Genomic DNA, 14,298 nt, shown 5'->3' on the forward strand with positions numbered 1-14,298 from the left:
TGAATGATGAGTCATAAATTTACACTGCCACCAAACATAGTGAGCAGGATGGTGACTGAGGTTAAAAATCTCCAAACCTTAGTGTTAGAGGAGAGGGTCTAAGGGTCAGGAACCCTTAGACATTGTATCCAACCAGATGTTTAACAGTGATGTTGGAAAAGGGCTTTTCTGTCCTACCATCAGAAAATTAAAGATGAGATGTTTGCTCATTCTTCTAGGACTTTAGCTGAGAGGAAGATCGACCATCTCAGCAACAAACACTGCAGTTGAATCTGGAAGAGAACAAAGGATGCAATGTGTGGAAAAGCTCCTCATGCCTCAAATGGAAGCCTTGTTTGATTGCATGTTGTCAAGAACTTTTATTAAGGGGTTAATAAAAGCTATTCAATCTACTGTAGAAGTAGATTGAAATAGTTTCATGACTTGGTCTTTTTTGTGAGGTGAGATGAAGAGAAAAAACCTTCAAGAGAGGACCCAGGACTTTGGAGGAGAAAGACTGTACAATGGAGAATGGTCAAAGACTCCTCTCTCTGTATGTTGTATCTCTTTAAAATGTTATAGGATAATATTTAGTGTCCTGCCGGCAAAAAGGTTAACAGCTTAACAGAGAAGTTTGAGGGGGGCCAGAACTGGACCCTCCAATTACCAGATTATGGGCAAGAAAACATTTATTTCAAAATAAGCATATTTGCAAAAAAAATAAAAAAATAAAATAATAAAATAAAATTACTGTTCTTTTTAGAAATGCTCAGGAACCCACTGACATCACTTCTGTCTTTGAGTTCATTAAACTGCTGGAGTAAAGTATAAAATACTCGGTGCACTAGAGACAGAGAAAGGAAAACACGTAGCCTCGATCTGTCCCTCCACTCTGGGTCAGGAAGCCGCTCCATCACTTTGATATAATGCAACGATACCCCGGCTGTCAGCAGAGGAACACACCTCAAATCGCAGGTACTGCCAACCCTCAGTTTTCTCTCCCTTCTCTGCTGTTACCTATAGACTACAGGTGAACCTCCTTCCTCTGTGTTCTCTGGTCTAAGAATGCTAATGCTAATAAACTCAGCAGTTACATGTGTATCTTTGCTTGTGGAAGTCATTAAAATAGATAAAGTAGTTAAAATATGGAGGTTGGCAAACATTTATGGTTACAGTGGTTGGTAACTTGCTCTGGTTTTACCTTTGTAAACATCCCGACTCCTGCACCTACACACGGTTTATGTCGGGAGGTGAGTGGCTGTGAATGAAATGAATAAAATGTAGAACCTCAGCTGATCAGGAAAGATTCACCCCATGACATTTTGAGCTCAAATCTAAACAGGTTATACAAACAGCAGTCTGAAATATGAATGATCTGGACTGTAGCAAGTATAGAAAACTAAAATTGCCACAATTCAATTAATTAAAAGGCAATAATTTAAACATGACCTATTATGCTTCCTAGAACATGTTAGGATACGTCTATGGAATATACAAATCCTGTTCATTATATTTTTAGTGCAAAATCATTCTTATATAATGATATTTTAGTCTGCTAAGTTCTGCCCATTTTGAGCTTCTTTCTTGTTTTGAGGCCTCTTATCACTTTAAATACACATTTCTTGTACATTACGGCAAAAAACAATTGCTTGATCCATGCAAAATATCTCACACCTTCTGTTATAACTATAAACATTAACAACCAGTTTCTCTGCTCATTCCCTGAAGTAAAATGTTGATCACACACATAATGCCTTACAAAAGTTTTAATATTTTCACGGTATTGCAATACATTGCAATGCTGGTGAATGTATACACCTCTTTTCTACACATACTGACTGCTCAAAGTGCTATACACTAGCGCCACTTTTACTTAGTCACACTTTCAAATGTGCACACACATTCATATATGCAGATCAGAGTCGGCAATTTGGCATTACAAAGCTGGAATCTCACCCATAGCTTTTAATTGCCCAATAATTATATAGGTAGAAGATTAATGAATATAAATACAGGCCATTTCTGGCCTGCTGCAGGAAACCTTTCTAGAGGCAACAACATATTTGAGGTTGTGGTTGAGATTTGTATTCCAGCAGGACAACAACGCTAACCAACAGACAGAGCTAGAGTGGGAATGTTTAGACCTTATCACATCCATGTGTTAATATGGCCTAGTCAATGTCCCGCTGCAAAGGCCTAGACATATCTCAAAAGACTTACAGCTTTCATTGCAGCAAAATGTGGTTGATTTGGGAAAGCTTAATACTTGTGCACATCACTGATTTTTTTATTTGTAAAAAGTAAAAGAAAAAAAAACCAACAAAAAAAAAAAACAATTTTATTTCATTTTTCTAAAAATGAGAGCAATGGTGATCGCCAGGCAATCCTTAGAGACATGAACCCATACTAAACTTTCTGTTTCCCACAGTTAATTTTCAGTGAGTCCTGAAAAAAAAAAATCTCCAACATGTTCTGTCCCGTGTTCCTGTCACATTTTTTAACTGCTTCAGTCAAGATGAGTAGATGGTGAGTAGTCTTATTTCTGTCATTCAGCCTCCATATCCCCCAGCTTCCTGAAAGAAATGGATGGTAAAATCCCAGTGGAGATATTTTCTCACACAAACAAATAAAATGACCATGAACACTTTATTGCAGTGTGGCATTTGAAACCATCATCCCACAGCTACATTCTTCACTTTATTACTTCTCAGCTGGTATTTGGCTGAGCTTAACCCCCTGAAACTGCATGATTAGATCATTCATTTTTCCAGCGTGATTATGGAAATGTTTTTCAGTTGCACAAATGTGTTACTTTTGTGCAAAATATGTGGCTTTTAAGTGCAGTTCAGTGATTCATTGAGCTGTTCTCTTGAAACTTGCTGGCAACAATCAACCCCAGTTTCACAAATAAGCACCTTCACATAATAATGTGCACCCTTGCTGTTTTTCCACTTTCCCTGTTTTTGCTACAAAGCAAACACTTTTCTAGCTGCCAACTTGGATGTTTTAGTAAGAGTGCAGTTTGGAGCTTGGTCATTATTCTTTGTTTTCTTCAGTGTTGTCTTATCTGCCTTCATAAGCCGTCATGTGTGTTGTGGCGTGCTAATTCCCACAGCCAATTTGATGTTCAAAATATTTTCAGAGCATCTTCCAGGTGCACAGCACAGTCCAAATCATTCTGGTTTCTGGCAGATAGAGTTAGTGAGGGATTAAACCAGAGAGGAGCCAAATGAGTGCCATGGGTTGGGCTTGTTTTTCCCCCGGTGTGCATTTACAAACCCCTGTGTTTCAGTCTTCCAACAGGCAGCACAAAAACACAGCAGAGAGCCGTTTGACTCCCAAGAGTTTTGTCGAACTTATCTCCACTCAAACCAAGCTCTGGTGTGTCTGCCTGGGGAGTGTAATTGACGACTATCCTTAGATTGAAATTGATTGCATGAAGTCTTTAACAATGGAAGACCATTGGTATTCCTGCAGTGACGACTGAGGAGCGCCTAAGATGGGATGGAGCTGTCACAAGAACAACAGGGCTCTCTGTTGGTGCATTGTACTGTAGTCAGATTCAGAAGATCAGAATAAGCCTTTGATTTGAGCGATGCTGAGGTTCTAATTGGGCTGTATTGATCCGTTCAGCTTATGTTCGTGATGGCGCAGTCTTCATCAATGTCAGCCTGCTGCGCTAAGTAAAAAAAAATCAAGTATCCAGCGTTGCCTGGAGCTCAGCTTGATTGCTTGGGTAATGTATAGTGTCAGGGGCTTTATTGAACGAAAAGAAAAACGTCAATATGCCGCTACTTCAAAGATTTGGGTAACACTTGTTGCAAGATTCATTCTTTAGCAACTGCATCTAAATGCGTATTGTTGCACTTGTTTTGTGTGTGTGTGTGTGTGTGTGTGTGTGTGTGTGTGTGTGTGTGTGTGTGTGTGTGTGTGTGTGTGTGTGCGTGCGTGTTAGGATTCTTTTAAAGAGGCTGGCAGTGGCTGAGGTGGAAAAGCAGGTATACTGAATGCCTAGAGGATCCCAGTATGAACTTTGCTCCCTCTCTTCCCAGGTATCTTAGGGAAGCTTACATCAGGAAGGGTGTAAGATTTTTGTCAAATCCGTGTGAACACGGCTGTGGAATATGGGGAGGCTGCTGTGACATGGCAATCCCAAGAAGGTGTCAAAAAGACAATGACAATAACACAATTCTTCTAAAAAAAAATTTATGTATTCTTAATTCTTAATTAAAACATTTTTTATTATTTCTCAATTTATTATAAAAAAAAAAAAACAACTACCATATTTTCCGCACTATAAGGCGCACCTTCAATGAATGGCCTATTTTAAAACTTTTTTCATATATAAGGCGCACCACATTATTATGGAAGCCCTTTTCCGCCACTCTGTAAAAAAAAAAAAAATAAAAATAATTATCTCATTATAATAAGATAGTATCTCATTATAATGAGATACTATCTCATTATATGCAGATGACCTGATTATTGACTATCAGTAGGTAGATAGGTCAGTCAAACTTTATTAACAAACCAGTGTTCTGACAACTATCCCAACATGCACTGCACGCTTCTTCTTCAAAGTCTTCAAATTTCTTCTGACATTTAGAGCAAAAAGCCCTGCATTACACACATGCATGACAGGTTTTGGATTATTTATGAAGTTTTTCTTTTTTTTTTTTTTTTTTTTCCCCAGATCCATACCATCGACGTTGACACAGGGCCTCATCTGAAAGCGTCTGCAACTGATTCATTATGCTGCATTAAATGTCCCTAGAGAAGGAAAGGGGCAAAGCTTGATGTATTGCACAGCATATTAAGTCTGTCTTGCAGCACATCAGTAGAATGAAGAAATCCAATGATGTTGCAAATGCAAACCTGGAAAAAAAATAAATAAAAAAATAAATCCTTGCTTCAAAATACATGATGGTAATTCAAATGCAAACTTTGAATAGTGGGGAGAGAAAATATATTCCAGGCTTGAATTTAAAATCTAAGCAAGGAAGTGCATTTTTTTTGTAACACAAATAAGAAATGAGAAATAAAGAAATGAGTTGCTATTTATTAAGGAATAAAATTTCTAACAAATATTCTCCTGCTGGATGATCTACAATAAAGTGACGAAAAAGTCTCTTGCCAAGCTCCAATTTTGTAAGACTGCTTAAGTTTGAATGAATGCGCTTCAGCACAATATGTGTGACTTTTTAACCGACGATCAATGCTCAATACTACGTCCAAGCCAATGTCCCTAGAAATATCCGTTGCTGATGCAGTGAACAGTTGCTGAGACGATGAGGAATGAGTAATGAAACAATGTTCAGAGTGTTTCTGCGCCCCAGGCTTGTCAACATCATGTGGGAGTGTATGGCCATACATTATGAAAGCCTCAGCGGTGAACCACAACAGGAAAAGATTCATAATGCCTAGCTTGTATGTATGCAGTGTTGGAGATGAAATTTAATAAGTGTCAACAGAAGTCGGAAGGATTGACTCCAAAGGAATAAATCAATATCCTCACATTGAAACATGACGACTGAATTGTGAACTTAGCCATATAAAGCGAACAGCTCAACACGCTTCAAAAGTAGAATAAAATATTGAGAGAGAAAAATATATATATTCCAGCCATGATAGAATTTAAAGACCAACACAGTTTGATGAAACATTATGAGTCTCTGACATCTCTTTATTCTGAGCAATGAATGAGGGTAGTGTTATCAGTGGCACTGCTCCCTCATCACTGGATCATATGACTTTGTTTTTTATTTTCAAAGGCAGATTGTGCAAGGAACTAATACTAACACACTAGATTTAACTGTATTAACTGAATGTGTTGTCAGGATGTCTTCAACCTTGAAACTGAAAAAGTGTTTTTGATGCAAAAGAAAACATTCTTTCTTTGGAATATGGACCTTTTCTCATACCACGTGGTCAAAAGTGGTTAAACATGAAATAATTTGTTTGATTAAAAATGGCTTCAGACTAAACTTGTTCAAATGGTTTGCTGAATCAAAAATATTAAAAACACCAGTTCACAATTCTGCACAACTTTGTCTGAACAGCTTTTGCTTAGTCTTAATTTGATGTTTTTCTGGTTTCCTGGAGATCCGACTGCTAACATCATGTCATCAATTAATATTCACTGAAGTATCTTTATTTCTCTTTATTTACACACACGCATGACAGGTGTGTGTAAATGAGAGATGCCGTGCTGAATGTTTAATGTTGATGGTGTGCGTGTGTCATAAACAGTCACTCAGGAAATTCAACCTTGTGCTTGCAGGTCTTATTTTTTTTTTTAAAAATCTCAATATTTGTATATTTTTATCCGTCAACCACGAAAAAAAAGAATGACTCAAAGGTACAATTAAAAGCACAGAATTAATATGAGAGCGATGCCCTCTGAAATTTTAAGTCAAACCCTGTCCTGTTGTTTTTCTTTCTCTGCAATGGCAGCAACTCTTGTTTTTGTTTTTGTTTTTTTTTTGTTTTTTCTCATAATAATGTACTTCTAAAAATTGCTGTTTGTGTGCCTGCATTCTATGTTTGGATTTTTCTAGCCTCACCAAAGTCTACAGAAACATTGAAACTAAACTGAAATTGGAGATGGAGGTTTTTTTGTTTGTTTGTTTGTTTATTTTTCTTTACATTTTTGACAGAGTTTAAATTACTGAAATTATCTTGGCTGACTGGTTAAAATGTTAAGATCAATCAATAAAACAAAGAAAAAACATTTTATGACATAAATTACAAAAGTCTACATTCATAATATGGTACAAATGGCAAATAACATAATAGATACCCATATTCTATCAATTCTACCGCTATCAGCATTCGGATGGATACATGTATTGTGATAATATGTTATTGAAGTCAGGCAGAAGGTGCAGGGTTCCTTTATGTAGCAATATCATATTGTTAATTCCTCTTTCAACCAAACAACCAGCTGACAGAATGAACATAAAGAAAACATGCCACCCCCACTGACGATGGACAACATCAAGTGTTGTTAATGGCATCTCTATATAGCAATAGAGATAGTTAACATTTTCTTCACTGGTATACGTTACATTGTTTTTACCAGGTTTAGTGTTTGGTGTCTGGAAAAGTAGTTTTAACTCCCTTCCTTTAGACTTAATGACCTGCTAATTCCTCTTCAGAAACTCGGTTCTGGGCCGGTTGTTTCCTGTGGGATTTTAAAGAAACTGCAAGTATAAACTAAAGGTGACAGAAGCAGCGAGTGCCAGACCAGTGGTGAGACAACAGGAAACCCTGCAGTGTAATGAGGATGACAGAGCCAAGGTTATTTTGTTTCTGTTGTCATAAGTTGCAGCTTCTCTTTATTATATCTCTCAGAAAACACACATGTATACACAGATTCTGGAACAGCCATGCTTTTTTTTCCAATATATCTAACAAATGAAAAGGGAGATGAGAGGAACGCCATCTGAGTCATTGTACTCTTAGCTCTAAACACAACTGTGAAATATACCTAAATGTTTGGGATGTGAAGATACGATGAACGGGGATATTTAATACAAAATCTAAATGAACAACAAATATTAGTGGCAAGCAATATTCACTACTGGTGTCTTGGTAACAACCCTAATGTATTTGCTTGCTATAGTTCAAAATACTTCAAACAGACGTGTAATTTCAAAAGACTGTTCTAACAGACCCTAAAGCTACTGGTTCCCTGTCTGAATAATAGTTAGGTTGTATTTGTTTTGTAAGGTTGCTCTTTGTAATTGTGAGGGATTTTTTTTTCAAGCTTAGAAAGCTTTCTGTAATAGAAAAACAGTCTAAAATGAGCAGGAGTGTTGCTTCATTTTCCTCATTAAATGGATGTGCTCAGTTACGCTCCCTGCTTGATTAATGCCAATAAATAATTATTTTTTTTAATTAATCTGAGCAATCTTGCTATCCCTGTTTCAGGATTGTGCTCAAGAAAGACACCCTCAGCCAATTAGTTGTTTGAAATAATTTAATTATAATGACTTGAGTTTATTTCAAGGGAAGAAAAATGGACTTGAATCCTAATTAATATGTCCATTTATGTCACATTTTTTGCTGAATATTGCCATGCCTACAGAAATATCCAAGCACATGCTGCCGCTAATTAATAAATAATTCTCATTTTGTTTTTGTATTAAATCCCTACAGACGCTTGGAGACACTGATCTATGTTAGTAATAATTTAAAGATAAATGAAGTTTAACACATTCTCTATGCAGTTGTGCCATTTTGAAGTATGGCCTATTATTATTATTTTTTTTTTTTCATAAACTATGTTTTATTTAGCACTTCTACTGATTTACTTGTTTGAAATTCTCCTGCTACATACATTATAAGTTGGTGCAGAAGGATAATTTGTCTTTCAGCTACAGTTACAGTTTGAGTTAAATGGTTAAAACTTAGTCAAACATGGTTCTTCCAACAGCGTAACGATACATCAAAACCAGTCTGGGTATGGAGTGGATAAAGGAGGCTAAAACGAAGCTTCAACCCAATTGGAAATTTTTGCCATTTGCTTTGTTGGATCCATGCCAGGAAACCACCCAACTTATTTAAATGACCTCAACCAATATAACCAAGAAGAGTGGACAGATATCCTACCAGAATTATGCTAGTCAAGGGTCAAGCACATTTAAATGATAATTAGTGGTAGTGTATGAATGCATATGAAGCTTCATGTATTGTATAATGTTGACACTCGGTGTTACGAAAACTCCACCGGACATTTAAACAAAGGCACCAGGCTCTAGTTTTACAAATCAATGAAGATGAATTTCAAGCCTGGGCAAAGAGCAATTCAGTGCATTTCAAAGGCCCAAGTTAATATTGCATTTATGCCCTCATTGAATGTGCCACCGTTTCTCATCACCTTTGTGGATACTGACTGTGCAGACAAAAGTTTTTGTGTAAGTAGTTTGATTGGCTTGGAATGAGGAGTTTTTGTGCCTCAAATACCTTTCAGTAACCATTACCCTCATTCTGCAGTGGGGATCTTCACAGTGGAATAGTCTCAGTTGGAGCTCAATGCAGTAAATTTGGGAGCTCCACAAGTGAATTGATGAACCTGAGTCACCTTATCTGGAGGGTTGCCCACTTCCATTGCAGAATCCACAGTGGTGCACTGAGTGACGACAGCAGAACAGTGTAATTATCTTGATTGTTAATTTAGCAATGAAGAAGGCAGGATTTGTTTATCCTTGTCTCAGTGGGTTTCTTGCCTCTCTGCTCTGATGAAACACAGCAGCTTGTTTCTCTGGGAGCGGATTAGAAGTTGCTGTCCTCTGAGCAGCTGTTCTGTGCAGCAGGAGATGTTTTTACTCCTCCATCTACTGATAACTCATGCAAAAAGCATGTTTTCAAGTCAGAGAGAAATCTGAATGAGGACACAGCACCTGAAAAAAAAAAATAAATAAACCGAGTGAGAATGTTTATCCAGAACAAAAAACACATACAGATTTTTTTATTACTATTATTTATTTATAGTATCAGAAGATACGACTAAAGAAATAGACCAAGCAAACTTCTGAGTTTCTCCTCAACCTGTTTATGAATGTTCTGGATTCCCATGAGAATAGTGGAGTGGTTTGGCAGGTTGAGAAGTTCACTGCATAAAATATTTGAAAGCTGGTGGTTAGCTTTAACTTTAGCCGTCCCCAAAGACCTTCGCTTTAAAGAAAGATACTTTCTGTTTTTGCTAGCTACTTTAAAGTGAGAAAAAAAAATCGATTATCATTTTAAAGGAAAAAAAAAATGTTTCAAATTTCCTATTTGTCTTTTCCCAGAGGGAGGTTTCGGAGGTTTTCTGCAGTGCATTGTAAGTTGCTGAATTATTTAAGTGTGTGTTTATTACAAGCTTGAGTTCATCACAAATTACTTATTTATCTTAAAATAAGAAGGGAAACTTGCAATGAAATGTCCTTGTAAGTTTTCTCTTCTTAAAGACAAAGCCTGTTCTATGGAAAAATCCACCAGAAAAACCTTGTTTGAAGGTGTTCATGTGAAGTCAAACCCAACATCCTCAGGCCACAAGACTGAGAGGCACAAGGAAGGAGTCTGGAAAAAAAAGGATTTTTGATCATGATAGATCAACACAAAGTAGTGAATAATTATAAATGAAACAAAATAATATATTGTGTTTTTTTTTTCTCGGTGAAACAATTTGAATTATTCTGTGTACGATACTCTGTGTTTGATTAGGGCGGTTAGGGCCTCTTCTTGGTTTTCACATTTGTACTCATCCGCCCTGAGTTGATACTTTGTAAAACTAACTTTCATTGCAGTTACAGTTGCAAGTCTTTGGGGGATATGTCTCTATCAGAATCACATTTTTTGCTCACTCTTCTGTGCAAAATAGTCCAAGCTTTGCTAGATACAAATCAGAGCACCAGAATGATCAAGTTAAATTACCAAGTTAGTGTTTTGATTTAAACCACCTTTTTGTAGCGCCGGTGATATGTTTGCAGTCGCTGTCCTGCTGGAAGTGAACTACCCCCCCCCGGTCCTAAAAGATTTGCTTCCAGGATTGTTACATTCATCTTCCCACCAACTCTTAACAGCTTCTCTGCCTCTGCTGAAGCAAATCATCTCCACAGCGTGATGTGGCCATAACAGTGTTTCATGGTAGGAATTGTGTATTCAGTATGTGTTCTCTGCCACATATCAGAAACTTCACATTTGGTTTCACGGTCATCATATTTGGCTTCGGCTATGTATTTGCTACATATGATTTTCTTCTAGTCACTTTTACATAAAAGCCAGATTTGTGGTGTGCCCAAGTAACCTTTGGCCTGTCAATAGATTAGCTAACCTAAGTCTTGGACCTATGAGTCTCCATGGGCCCCTTGGCTTCTTGTCTGATTAATGCTCGCCTAACCAAACCTCTCAGTTTGGATGGATGACACATTATTTTCAGGTTACTGTTTTTATGAACATTGCTTTGTGAGATTCTCAAAGTATTGTATATTGTCTTACCCTGCCTTAAACCTCTCCACAACTTTACTTCTGACCTCTCTGGTGTGTATCTTGGTCTTTGTGTGCTTGTTTGTTTGCTAATGTTGTCTAAAAACCATCCGAGGCCTTCAGAGAACAGTTGGATTTAGCCTGAGGTCAAAGTATACACAGGTGGGCTCTATTTACTCAACACAAATCAGTCCACTTAGGGGTACCAGATTGAAGAGGACTGAATGCAAAAAAAAACATCACACTTAACAGAATTCTGCTAAAACACAAAATCTAAAAAAAAAAAACATTGTTTCCTTTCACTTCATGAAAAATATATTTTGTAGAAAATGTAGTCCTTACGGAGTTCAGGCACTACTTTGGGTTGTTCTATCATATAAACTCACAAACTCACAATAATATACATTGAATTTATTAATCTACAGTGTATCCTATATCAATTTAAAGAAAGAAAACACATTGACCATAAATTGATCAAAATGCTCCATTTGATACTACACAATGATTTTTTGAACTCAGGCGATCTCAGAACATCCATTTATTCTACAGGTATTACAAATATGTGTCATCTGATTCATAAGCACACATGAAAAAAGTGTTCAAACCACGAATGTAACTTAACTTACAAAGATCCAAGAATAAAGATCTTGGGTCTTTCTTCTGTCAAAAACTCTGCAATGTCGTGGAAACTGAGCTGTAATCTGATCATAGTTTTAGGATTATGTTGTGACTGTACGGTTAAAAATTAGTTCAGGTTTGTTTTCACAGTTTATCTAAACACTGTGCATCTGTTTGACTTGTTGTCAATGTTTGACTTGTTGTAAATCCCTTGTTGTAAATCCCTTGTTTACTTCTTTACTTCTTTTGCTTTTACTTCTTTGTTTACTTCTTTGCTTCTTTGCTTTTATTGAATGCCCAGTGTATGTTTTTGCTTCACCCTTAACTTAGCTGACCTGACCACCAATCCTAATTAATTGCTTGTGATTTATTTAGTTCTTTCTTGGCCGGGACAAGCACCACAACCCACAACCCACAAATATTTTTTTGTCTGCCTGGTGAAATCACACTAATAGCCAATTAAGTACTGTTGTTTTCACCCCGGTTCTCACCCTTTTTAACATTTCTTGGACACACTCTTTGTAGAAGTCTATTTTCAAAATGCTATGCACATAAACTTTAACATCGCCCATTTTTGTGCAAAGTCCAAGTGCAGGGATTTCAGAGTGAATAAGCACAACCTAAAATCCTCTTTGGATTTGGTATATTGTTCTGCTGATATAAAATGGGGAGCAGTGCATTGTCCTTGATCCCCCAGGAAAGCAGATAGCAGTGGGCCACAGAACATTAACTAAGAAACAGGACTCCAAGCTGGACAAAATAAATTTGTCTGACCATGCAATATTTTCATCAATTTGGATGTAAAAAGAGCGCCTCAGAAGGTAAAATAAATAAACAAAAAACCTTTAATGTTCCAATTCACTACTTAGCTGTAAAAAGTCCCTTATTCCTGATTCCGAGAGGCAATAAAAATGATAATTTAATAAATCAGAGAATGATTGAACAATCTGATCTTTACAACATGTACAGTTTCAACCTCAAAACAATGGCAACCTGACATGTTAGAGTGTCATAACCTATTTAGGACAAACTACAGGGTGAGTAAAAAAACAAAACAAACAAACAAAAAAAAAACATTTTTATTAAGCAGCTTTTGGAACCAGCCCTAGTTTTAACTAATCAGTCCTTGTATTCAGTTCAGCTGAGTTCATTTAATCAATTGTGCCAATGCACAAAATAACTTCACCCCTTAAAGTCCCAAACAAGCAAAGTGTCTAAAAAGTTGGTCACTTATTTACAATCAACTAATTAAGTGTGACAATTTAAAGGGCACCTTGCTGCTGCCTACCCTCCTAATCTCTGTGCAAGCAGCCCAAGGTGTACTAAATCTTTCACATTCAGCTTTGGATTTTGGCTCAGGTTTGTGAAATGAATACTGATGCATTGTAATATGCCATATGTTGTGATTCGCATTAGCATTGGTGTGGGATGTCACAGGCTATCATGACTGCAGTCCCACGATGCCAAGTGATGTATTTAACCTGTGACTTCCCACACCTATAATTCTATTGGTGTAAAAAATGTGTAAAAAATCAAAAATGAAGAGACCACTGCACTGAACCCCATTGAAAACCTCATGGTTATACCACCAGATATTGATTTCTGAAAGAGTGAAGGGAAGAGATAGCAAAGATTAATAAATGATGTACATATCAATTTAATGAAGTGTGGGGACGCATGAACAATTGCACTGAGGAAGAAAAATTAGAAATGAGACCATGACTATGTGAACACTGCAAAGGAATGTGGTGTAATATATCTCCACAAGACAAGCACAGGAAAAATCAGGGGTAACCACTAAACAGAACATGAGTAACAAATAATCTACTTAAATGTCAAAAACCTCAAATAGTACGGAACTAAAAACTGTAGTGACAAAACAGAATCAAAGTTCTACACATAATGTGTAATCAGATATTGCTTTCTTAAACATAGATGTAACAATTTGACAAGAGCAACTTTGATATAGGCCTTGATTGTTTATGTTGTTATTGAAATGTAGAAATTGTACAATATTGACATCTTCACGTTTTTACCGAAAACACTGTAAAACAAATACCGAATTTTTCAGACTATAAGCTGCTACTTTTTTTCCCACGCTTTGAACCATGAGGCCGGTGCAGCTTTTCTGTGGATCTTTCTTCAACCACCAGGGGGCTCTATAGCAGGAAGTGAATCATTGGAAGTCAAAATTGGAAAGCAAAGACGAAAGCGCATTTAGAACAATCATTGTTCTAAATACTTGTTCTTTTAGAACAGGGGTCCCCAAACTACGGCCCGCGGGCCGGATCCGGCCCGCCACGTCATTTGGTCCGGCCCCCTGAACAATGCCGGATCTGGCCCGCCTCCTCGTACCAGAGAGCATTCAGTGTTTTTTTTCATATATTGTATTTTCCGGTTTATATGTGGATTTTTCTTCAACCACCAGGGGGCTTTTGAGCAAATGTGAAACTTACTTTCCCTCAATGGAATATATACTCGTCAGTCACCGTTTCACTCACGGTTTTTTCCATTTGCATTCTGGGTAAAAATTTATCCAAAAGTGTCGTCGTCCCCTTCCCCCCCCCCGTCGACAAGAATTTCTTTGTTTTTTTTTACTGCAAAAACTAAGACCACAGAAAGGAACAGCTATGTGGCCCTCGCAGGAAAAAGTTTGGGGACCCCTGGTTTACACTATCACCTGAAAATGGCTGCAAACGCAGCTTTGAAAAACATTAATAGAGGTTCCTG

Source organism: Poecilia latipinna, unplaced genomic scaffold (genome assembly GCF_001443285.1).
Source record: "Poecilia latipinna isolate Pla-1442-1.1 unplaced genomic scaffold, P_latipinna-1.0 Scaffold37, whole genome shotgun sequence".
In the NCBI taxonomy this organism is placed as follows: domain Eukaryota; kingdom Metazoa; phylum Chordata; class Actinopteri; order Cyprinodontiformes; family Poeciliidae; genus Poecilia; species Poecilia latipinna.